This window comes from Vidua chalybeata, chromosome 32, assembly GCF_026979565.1.
Source record: "Vidua chalybeata isolate OUT-0048 chromosome 32, bVidCha1 merged haplotype, whole genome shotgun sequence".
NCBI lineage: Eukaryota > Metazoa > Chordata > Aves > Passeriformes > Viduidae > Vidua > Vidua chalybeata.
Genome location: NC_071561.1, coordinates 1,723,676 through 1,735,073, shown reverse-complemented (window position 1 = coordinate 1,735,073; position 11,398 = coordinate 1,723,676). Strand labels below are relative to the sequence as shown.

The 11,398-nt window shown below is 54.2% G+C and overlaps 1 pseudogene; it reads left to right on the top strand.

Annotated features, from left to right (window-relative positions):
• The first annotated feature begins 5,757 nt into the window (after positions 1-5,757).
• LOC128801863 (zinc finger protein 239-like) lies at positions 5,758-10,138 on the top strand (annotated as a pseudogene).
• Positions 10,139-11,398: the final 1,260 nt, after the last annotated feature.

Genomic DNA, 11,398 nt, shown 5'->3' with positions numbered 1-11,398 from the left:
ACTGTGGACACTTTAAGAGATCAGAGGAGAAGAAATTCAGGTAGGATGCCCAGGTGGTCAATGGGACCATTCATGAGAGGCCAAATCAAATTAGTGTCTCAGCCTCTCCTGTATACAGGCACCAGGAGGTTTGTGATAGCCCAAGTAAATCAGATTGTTGTTGTATTTCACATTAATACAGCCTGTAGAAGTGACTTGTCTCTGGGCTCGTGATGCTGTCGGGCTCTCATTTAAATTTAAAATAGATGTTATACCTTTTACAACGACAAGACCTCATACAACTCACACCAGTACCCAAGCAGTTCAAACCCAAACCAAGCTTGAACCTAAGGTATATGAAATAGGCCCATACGTAGTGAGAAATTTGGGTCAGCAACAAATGTTGTTCAATCCAGAGTGGTCTCTCAAACGTGTTGAATTGCTAATGCAAATTAACATCTCAGAAATCCAGCCAGCCTCTTCCTCTTTCCTAAAGACATCCTTTGAGGGCTGGACAACATGGTTACAAAGACAAGTACACCTCAGGAGCAGAATAAGAAAGGATCTAACTGGGATATTAGGGACAGGATTGGAAGTTTTAAATGGAATTGATCACTGTCAGCCTTCATAACTTTACCCATGGCTGTTGTAGCTCATGGATTGAGAATTAAATCAGGGGAGGGTCTTTGGTGGGAGCTGCCCTGGATCAAGAGAGACACGGAGAGAGAAACAGAGCAGGCAAAGAAAGGCAGGAGAGAAAGGAGGACACAAGCACAATCAGCTGGGAAGGTGGCACTGAAAACCAAACTGGAACTGATGGAAAACGAACAAGGGACAGAAATCAATAATTCTGAAAGTTTTCTTTACTATCAAAATACATCCCACACACCCAGCCCCACACAATCCTGATCCCCCACCCGCTGAATTTGGATCCCACTTCTCCAATCTCCTTCCAAACCCATCTGACCCTAAAGGCTGTGGAATCGTGGGACTGAGTTTTGATGTGGGACTGAGTTTTTTCTAAGGTGGAACAAGCCATTTTGAGGTGGGATTGAGCCTTTTTGGGGTAAGATTGAGTTGTTTTCAGTGGGACTGAGTAATTTTGAGGTGACGGATCAATCCGTCTTGGCTTTTGGAGTGCAAAGAGATGGAGAACACTGCCTGAAATACCCCAAGAACCCACAAATCCTCCAGAAGATGTCCCCAAAGCATAAATTTCCCCTCAAATACCTGTGAAATGGTGGAACTTTAGACATCTTTAATCAATTTCTTTTTTTTACTCGTATTTCAGCTGTTTCTAAGGGATGAAGATAAATCACCAGAAAATTATGGCCAAACCAAAAGGATAACCAACCAGATGTCTTCCCAACTTGGATCACAGGGAATGTGGATCACCAGGGCTCTGACAAACCTGAGTCCTCCCATGGGGGATGGAGTTTGAGCAGTGCACAAAGCTCTCCCTGCAGTTGGGGCACTCGCAGGGCTTCCCTTACCTGTGCCTCTGTTGGTGCTGGGTCAAGTGAGAGCTCTGGGTGAAGCTCTTCCCACACTGGGGACACTCGTAGGGCCTCTCCCCAATGTGGATCATTTGGTGGATGATCAGTTGGGACTTCTGTCTGAAGGTCATCTCACGTTCCCCACATGTGTATGGCCTTTCCCCAGTGTGGATCCTCTGGTGGCAGATCAAGTGGGACCTTTGGCTGAAGCTCTTCCCACATTCCCCACACTCGTAGGGCCGTTCCCTGGTGTGGATGCAATAATGGCAGATCAGGCTCAAGCTCCAGCTGAAGCTCATCCCACATTCCCACAGTCGTTGGGCCTCTCTCCAGTGTGGATGTTCTGGTGGCAGATGAGGTGGGAGCTGCACCTAAAGCTCTTCCCACACTCCAAGCACTTGTGGGGCTTCTCCCCATCATTAAGCTCCTCAGGGATCACCAGCTCTGAGCTCTGGCTGGAGCTCTGGCCGCCTTCCTGGCACAGGGTGGGTCTTTCCTTCCTCAGATCACCCTGGGCTGGCTTTGCAGCCCCTCCTCCTGTGGGATCTCTGGGGCTTTTCCTCCCCGTTGGATTCCTGCACTGTGGAGTCACTCGAAACAGTCTCGTCCACGAGGTTCTGCTGTGGGGATTTGTCCTCCCTGGTCTCCATCCCCAGCTCCTTGTCTGGGGCAGGAAGGACAAGGAGAGGATGGGATTTGCCTCCGTGCCAGAGGGAAGGGAAGGAGATCCCCCCAGTGCGTCCCCGGCAGGACGGCGTTGGCAACGGGGCTGTCCTGCAGCGGGGGGCCAGGCTGGGCTGGGAGATGGAGCAGTAGAGAGGGGGAAAGGGGCACTGAGTTCCTCCTCACCTGCCTGGGTGTCCTGGGGCATCTTCCTCTTCCTCGCAGCCTCTTCCTCCATGCAGCCAAGGTCTGGGAATGGAAAATCCTGGTTTGGGAGAAAACAAGGGATGAGCACGTTGAGTTTGAAGGTCCCTCTGCCCAAATCCATCTCTAGAAGTCACCGGCCACCTGGGCTCCGTAAAAACCTACCAAACACCAAGATTCAGCCCTGAAAATGCCTCTCAGGAGTTCCCTGTCTCTGGTCTCTCCCCTTTGGTGTTCAGGGGTTACCCCCTGTCCCAGCTGATGGGGGTCATGCTTGTGTTGGGGCTCCCCCGTCTACTCAGTCCCCGCCCTCCCAGGCTGCTGGGAGTCCCGGGAATCTTAATATTCCACTTTTCCATCCCCCCCACTGAGGGATGCTGGGGTTTTGGGGTCCCGGGGTCCCTTCTCCCCTTCTTCTCTGCTTTGGGCTGCAGCGGCTCCAAGGAGTCCCCCCTGCCCCTCTCCAGGCTCTTGAGGGTCCCACCCATGGCGGCGCTCCCCCCTCTCTGGGCTCCCCACTTTGGGCTCCTGGGGGACACAGGGCTCTGCTCCTCCAGGCTGCCTCTGCCGGCAGCCGCCACCGGGACCCCCCAGTGTCCCCCCAAGGGGCCTTTTCCGCTCAGCTTTGCAGTTCTGCATTCTCCAAACATCCCCCAAAAAAAACCCAACCCAGGGACCCCCAGGATATCTGGGCCGAGCTCCCCCTCCCCAGGCTACTGCGGGATGGGGAGGTGATGATCCCACGAGTTGGGGGCTGCGAATTCAGGGACTGCTCAACCTCGTGGTTCCTTCTCCTTTCCCTGATCCTCCTTTGTCCCTCCTCTTCCTCCTCCTCCCGCTCCTCCTCTTCCATACCTCCTCCTCCTCCTCCCTAAGCCCACCTCCTTCTCCTACTTCCACCCCTTCTGGCTCTCCTTCTTCATCCCTCCTCTTCCCTCCCTCCTCCTCCTCACCCGGGAGCAGCAACACCCTCGGTGTCCCATTCCCGTAACGCTCGCAGCCCGCGGCAGGAGCGGGGATGGAGCTGGGCCAGGTCGGGATGGGCAGCGTGGGGCTCTCGGCTGCTCCCACCCGCTGTTCCGGGGGGAACCTGGCCCGGGCAAAAGGAGAGGAAAACTGGGAAAACTGGGGGCTGCACATCCCAACTGGGCCTTGCTGGGGACCCTGCCTGGGCACTGCCAGCCCTTGGGGCTCCTCTCGGGACATCCGGGAGGGGGGAACGCACAGAGGGCTGGGGGATGCCAGGAGTGGCAGCACTGGGAGGGACTGGTTTGTACTGTGTCACTGGGAATGACTGGGAATGACTTTGAGCATGCTGAGGGCAAATGGGATATAGTGGGAGTCTCTGTGACCTTACTGGGGTGACTGGAACCACACTGGGAACAACAGGGACCATGCTGGGGAGAACTGGGACCCCATGCTGGGGGCAACTGGGAGCAAGTGGGAGTGACTGAGTCTACAGTGGGGGCAAATGGACATGACTCAGATCATGCTGGGAGGAACTGGGATCAGGATCATCTGGGACTATATTAGGGGCAACTGGGAGGAACAGGGAGTGACTGGGACCATGCTGGGGGCAACTGGGATCCTACGGGGATTACAGTGGGAGCAGCTGGGTCCATGCTGGGATTGACTGGGATCATACTGGATCATACTTGGAGCAGCTGGGATTGCACTAAGAGTGACTGGGAGTACCTGTGAGCAACTGGGATCAGGCTGGAAGCAACTGAGGACAACTGGGAGTGACTGGGACCACATGCTGGGAGCAACTGGGATACACTGGGAGAGACTGAAACCACACTGGGCGTAAAAGGGAGCAACTGGAACCACATTGGATGATAATGAAAACAGCTGGCCATGCTGGGGTCATACTGGGATCCTAATGGAACTGCCTGGGATCATACTGGGAGTGACTGGAAAGGTGCTGGCTGTGACTGGAGCCATACTGGAAGGGGCTGGGAGCAACTGGGCCCACACTGGGAGTAACTGGGAGTCACTCTGAGCATGACTGGAATAATACTGGGAGTATCAGGGAATGACTGGGGTCATACTGGGGGTGACTGTAACCATGCTGGAGGAACTGGGAAGAACTGGAACTATTCTGGCAGCAACTGGGATCATACTGGGATCACAGTGGCAGCAGCTGGGTCCATGCTGGGTGAGACTGGGATCACACTCAGGGTGACTGGAATCATACTGGGATTGACTGGGAGTGGCTGGGAGCAACTGGAATCATGTTGAAAGCAACTGAGAGGAACTGGGATTGACTGGTATATACTGAGAGAGACTGGGAGGCACAGGGATCATACTGGAGGCTCCTGGGGTCATGCTGGCATCGACAGGGAGCAACTGCGATCACACTGGCATCATACCGGGAGTGACTGGGAGCAACTGGACTTAGACCGCAACTGACTGGGATCATACTGGGAGTGACTGGGATCATACCAGAAGTAGCTACAATCATACTGGGATTGTAGTGGCTGTCAGTGGACCCTGGCTAGGGTTACTGGGAGCTACCAGGAGCATGCTGGGAGCCAACTGTGCACACACTGGGAGCAACTGGGAGCAACTGGGAATGACAGGATGCATGCTGCAGCACCTGCAGTGCCCCGGTGCAGGTGCCGCTCGTTGTGCCGGCTCTGGCGATGCCGAGATCCCGGCGCTGGAAGGGGATCCCATCCAGGACCCCATGGACACAAACTGGGGGAACCCCGGGCCGGGCTCCGACAGCGCCACGGGCAGGGAACGCAGGGCCAGGAGAACTGGGGGGACACGGGGATTTGGGGGCTGGGGGGCACGGGGGAAGGAGAGGGGGAACGGGAGAGCTGGGAACGGGGTTTGGGGGCTCCAGGACTGGGAAAGGGGGGGTTGGGGTGGGTAGAGGTGGGACGGGCGGGGTTAAGGGGGTTCCTGTATCCAGGAAAGGGAGCTCCACAAGTCCCCGGTGTCCCCATTCCCAACAAAAGGTGGGAAAACCCGGGCTGGCTGGGAATAGGGGTCCCGGGTGTCCTCGTGTTGAGGAAAGGAGGGGCTGTGCGCTGGAAAAGGCAGGAATAGGGGTCCAGGGGGTCTCTGGCTGAAGGAAAAGGGGGCTCTGGGGGCTGGGAGAGGCGGGATGGCCGGGAAAGGGGTGCGGGGGTGGCTGTTGCCGGATAAGGAGGTGCAGGGTGGAACCCACGCCGGGAATGGGGGGGCGGGGGGATGGCGGCGCCCGGGAATGGGGGTTCAGGGGCCCCTCGGTGCTCCGGAATGGGCGACCAAAGAGTCCCGGTGCCGGGGGTCCCCCTCAGCTCTCACCGCCGCCCAGGAGCGCCCCCAGCCCCCGCGCTGGAGCCATCGCGCTGCTCCTCCTCACTCCCAGTATGATCCCAGTATGATCCCAGTAGAACTCAGGCAACCAGGAGCTGCTCCCAGTATGATCCCAGTACAGCCCAGTCACTGCCACTCCTGGCATCCCCCCCAGCCCTCTCTGCGTCCCGACCAGTCCCGGCTCCATCCCCGCCCCTCCCGCGGCTGCGGGGGCTTCGGGAGCGGGGGAGGAAGAGGAGGGAAGGAGGAAGAGGCGGAGCGGCAGCAGGAAGCAGCGGCCGAGGACGGCAGGAATCGCGGGCTCCGACGCTGCCTGAACTCGCCGCACCGCGGGAGCATCGCCCCCCCCATCCCGTATGTGCCCGAGGAAGTTCCCCCCTGTCCCAGCTGATGGGGGTCACGCTTGGATTGGGGCTCCCCCGTCTACTCGGTCCCCGCCCTCCCCAGGCTGCTGGGAGTCCCGGGAATCTGAATATTCCGCTTTTCCATCCCCCTCACTCAGGGATGCTGGGGGTTTTGGGGACCCGGGGTCCCTTCTCCCCTTCTTCTCTGCTTTGGGCTGCAGCGGCTCCAAGGAGTCCCCCCTGTCCCTCTCCAGGCTCTTGAGGGTCCCGCCAATGGCGGCGCTCCCCCTCTCTGGGCTCCCCACTTTGGGCTCCTGGGGGACACAGGGCTCTGCTCCTCCAGGCTGCCTCTGCCGGCAGCCGCCACCGGCACCCCCAATGTCCCCCCAAGGGCCTTTTCCGCTCAGCTTTGCAGTTCTGCATTCTCCAAACATCCCCCCCAAAAAAACCCAACCCAGGGACCCCCAGGATATCTGGGCCGAGCTCCCCCTCCCCGCTCACCTGTGGGATGGGGGGCGATGGTCCCACGAGTTGGGGGCTGCGAATTCAGGGAGGGCTCGAGCTCCTGGTTCCTTGGGGGGTCCCGGTGGCGGCTGCCGGCAGAGGCAGCCTGGAGGAGCAGAGCCCTGTGTCCCCCAGGAGCCCAAAGTGGGGAGCCCAGAGAGGGGGGAGCGCCAGCATTGGCGGGACCCTCAAGAGCCTGGAGAGGGACAGGGGGGACTCCTTGGAGCCGCTGCCACCAAAGCAGAGAAGAAGGGGAGAAGGGACCCCGGGACCCCAAAACCCCCAGCATCCCTAAGTGGGGAGAGCAAAGAGGGGGGAGCTTTTGGGATTGCTGGGACTCCCAGCAGCCTGGACAGGGAGGTATCCCAGAACCCCAAAATTGAGAGACGAGATGGGGAAATCCTGGGAGGCTTTTTTAGAGCAGATTTTTATGGACACACAATGCTGACTTCTAGAGATGGACTTGGGCAGAGGAACCTTCAAACTCAACGTGCTCATCCCTTGTTTTCTCCCAAACCAGGATTTTCCATTCCCAGACCTTGGCTGCATGGAGGAAGAGGCTGCGAGGAAGAGGAAGATGCCCCAGGACACCCAGGCAGGTGAGGAGGAACTCAGTGCCCCTTTCCCCCTCTCTCTTGCTCCATCTCCCAGCCCAGCCTGGCCCCCCGCTGCAGGACAGCCCCACTGCCGACACCGTCCTGCCGGGGACGCACTGGGGGGATCTCCTTCCCCTTCCCTCTGGCACGGAGGCAAATCCCATAATCTCCTTGTCCTTCCTCCCCTAGAGCAGGAGCTGAGGATGGAAAGCAGGGAGGACAAATCCCCACAGCAGAACCTCCTGGAAGAGGCCATTTTGAGTGACTCCACAGTGCAGGAATCCAACGGGAGGAAAAGCCCTGGAGATCCCACACAAGTAGGGGCTGCGAATTCAGATCACAAGGACCCGAGGAGGAAAGACCCACCCTGTGCCAGGAAGGCGGCCAGAAATCCAGCCAGAGCTCAGAGCTGGTGATCCCTGAGGAGCTTAATGATGGGGAGAAGCCCCACAAGTGCTTGGAGTGCGGGAAGAGCTTCAGCTGGAGGTCCCGCCTGATCCGCCACCAGATGATCCACACTGGGGAGAAGCCCTATGAGTGTCCTGAGTGTGGGAAGGGCTTCAGAGACAGCCCCCAACTTACCATCCACCATCGCATCCACACCGGGAACGGCCCTATGAGTGTTGGGAATGTGGCCAGAACTTCAGCCGGAGCTCCCACCTGACCTCCCACCAGAAGATCCACACGGGGGAGAGGCCCTACGAGTGTTCCGAGTGTGGGAAATCGTTTCAGACCAGCTCCCTTCTCCTCATACATCAGCGGATTCACACCGAGGAGAGACCTTTCCGCTGCCCTGAGTGCAAGAAGGGCTTCAAGCACAACTCCCACCTCATCAGACACCGGCGCATCCACACTGGGGAGAGGCCCTACAAGTGTCCTGAGTGTGGGAAGAGCTTCAGGACTAGCTCAGTCTTGAATCAACACCAATGGAGACACCGGTAAGGGAAGCCCTGCGAGTGCCCTGAGTGCAGGAAGAGCTTCGTGCCCTGCTCCAACTCCACCCCCATCAGAGGACTCTCGTTGTGGAAAGCCCTGGTGACCCGCATTCCCAGTAATCCAAGTTGGGAAGACACCTGGCTGGTGGTCTCCACATCATCCTGGATCCCTGTAGGCACCTGAGTGGACGCGGGGGCAGGAACATCCATTGGGTCTCAGATCGATGCTGGAAACACCTTGGGAAGAGCTGATTTTTTACCTTGTCTTGGTTTGAAAGACAGGTGTGTGCTAAGGAAGGCAGGAGCCCTCCTTGGAATGGAAAATGTAAACCCCCTCCCTCTGAATTATTAGAATCATGAAATCAAGGGGCTCTCAGGCAAAGATATGAGAATAGGAATAACAGTTTTTTACTAGCATGTATAATAAAGCAAACAAATAACAACAACTACGGCATTAACAGAGGCTTTGCTGCACAAACCCACAGGGGCCCGCGATCCTGGTGCCCCAGCAGGGCTCTGGGGAGCACCAAGCTGGATTGGTAAAATGTATTGGCAGGCAGGGGGTGCGGGGTGTGAAAAACACATTCAGGCTCCTGTGAAAATTTAAAAAGTTTAATGAAGGACAATAGGAGACAAAGACCATAGAGCAAAGGTTGTTACAGCCAGGTGCATCTCAGCACTCAGCCAAGACCACTCTACCTCTTAAATACCTTTTCCCTTACATCAGCCTATTGCATATTCATAGACCCTTATGCACAGTAAACTTTTTTCCCAAACTAGTTTACATGTTCCAAGAACTGTTTAGCATGGCTCCTCCTTGGATCCGCCTTTTTAGAGCATGTGTGTTCCTTGGTTGTGGCTTTAGTCTTTTTTTATCATCATCTTCAGTTTGGGCCTTGGTGCACACTGCCTTCAGAGGGTGAGTGCTGCTGGTTGGCAGATCTGTGCAGGTGTCCTCATCCTGTGTTCACTGGATGTTATCCCATCCAAGCAGGCATTTTAACACAAGCATACTTCTATCAGCTATTGCACTACTATGTCTAAGCTTAATTAACAACAGAAATAGAAACTATATTTTTAGAACAAAGTTACTGTAACACTACGCATACAAAATCCATTTTAACATTTGCAAAAAGCCAGTATTATAATAAGTATCTATAACAGGGGCTGCAGTGCAGTGGAAACTCCAGCAGCGCTGAAGAAGCAGCGGGGCCGGGGCAGCGGCAGCTCCCACCCAGCAGGGCAGGGAGAGCCGAGCTTGGGGTCCTGAGCAGATGGGGATGGGTCCCTCTTTTAGTGAGGGGGGTGTTTATAAGGTCCCAGTTCAGCAGCTGCTCTCACAAGCAGTGGCTCACCCTGATTTGCAGAAAAACCCTGCAATTTGTAAAAGCTGTGTGAAAAATGCATACTATATGATTGGCTCTTTGCAAATGTTAAAATGAATACTATATGTGTTATGTTGGAAAGTTATGCTGTATTAATCTCTTTTAAGTAGTGTAGTAAATATTGTTCTTAGGCTATAGCATAATATTAAAATAGAAACTGTGTGATGTAAGATACTTTCTGTAACTAGCGCAAGGAATGGATAAGATAATCAAGAAATTATTCACATAGAGATAACAACAACAAGACACTAAGATCCCAAGAGAAGAATTACTGCCTCCTTATCGGGAAGACCAGACTTCCAGGGACCAACACGACTGATTTACAAGAAGAGGGGGGGAGTTGAAATTAAGCCTTAGTTTGAAAGGAATGTTTGAATCATGTATGAGATATATGAATATGCAATAGGCTATTGCTTTTAAGGGCTAATCCTTTGTTAGCAAGGTGTGCTTTGTGGCAGTGCCAGGCACCCGAGACGTCTGTAATTCTTTGTCTTTTATTGTCTCTTATTGTCCTAATTTTCATTACTATTTTCATTACTATTAAACTGCTAAAATTTGAACTCAAGTGGATGGTGTTTTTCACAAGCTGTAAAGCCGGTAGGATTTATTTCAGCGCTGGACGCGTGCTCTCTAAGGACACCCGAAAATTCCGTTTTATCTCTTAACCTGTTGCCTATGCATAACAGACATATGCATATGTATTAAACGGTTTTATTAATTTTATGAGCCTGCACAGTTCTTTAGTCACGTGGTTGTAACCCAGATTCAGTTTTTCCAACCCAGATTCAGTTTTTTGGTCTGCTTCAGCCCCAAGGTCGGTGCGGGCCCCTCTCCTTATCTCTCTTCAGCTTGGATGCTGGCATTCCTTTTTACGTGGCCGTGAGTCTCCTTTGTTTTCTCTGCAGGCTTTTTTTGTGAGCGCAGACTACACGAGTTTAAACAGCAGACTTCAGCTAAATCTAAAATTGGTTTCTACCCCGAGTTAAATTTCTAACCCCCTGTCTCACACCCCGCGGCAGGAGGAGCAGCTCTGGGCTGGGCTCTGTGGTGCAGCAGTGAATTCCCTTCCCCAGGCAGCAGCTCCGACTGTCCTCTGAAGCCGAGAGACAGAGACAGACAGAGAGAGAGAAAGAGAGAGGGAGGGAGGGCTAGCAGCTGCCCCAGCCCCATCTTTTACCTGCCCAATTCTCCCAGAATCTCTGCCCAGAAACTCCCCGATAAGAGAAGTGCAACCAGATGTCCTCCTCCCCTGAGCTTGATCACATCTTCTGTTTTCTGAAGTACCCAGTTGTTAGTGTTTCCTAGCCACTTATGGGAACAAAATTCTATAAGTAAAAAGGAACAAAAGGAAGAAAAACCTAACCCCCAACATACCTTTGCACCCTAAAAAATCTGCTCTGTCCAATCGTTTCTTCTGGTGGCATCGAGCAAAGCTGGATGATCCTTGGAGGTCTTTTCCAACCTAAATAATTTCCATCTTTATCCCATCAAAACACCCAGAACTGAGGTAAAAATAAAGAAATTAAACAAAGAGATCTAAAGCTGCACCACTTTACTGGGACTTGGAGGTGAATTTGGGGTTCAGAGGAATATTGAGGAGGATGTGGGTGTTGTAGGGCCGTGAAGCCAGGCAGATGGGGCCACAATCTTGTAGTTGTGCTGGCAGAGTTTGTCCACCTGAGCCTGCCTGTTCTCCAGGAATTCTGGTCCTGTGCCAGTCCCTGGCCTGGGTCTCCCCATTTGGGGTGTCCCCTAAAGTGCCCAAATTGCTGCTGAAGTGCCTGAGCTGCTCCAGGCTGTGGATGTTCCTGTCCATGAACCTCTCCTGGTCAGGGGAGAAGACAAATCCTTCATTCCTCTCATACTGTCTTGCAACGAAGAACCTGTGACCATCTTAGACCATGGCTGACTGCTTGCTGTGTTATAAATCTCACGGCCTCTGAGACTGATGTCATTTAAGCAATAAATCGTTCTCAGTCTGAT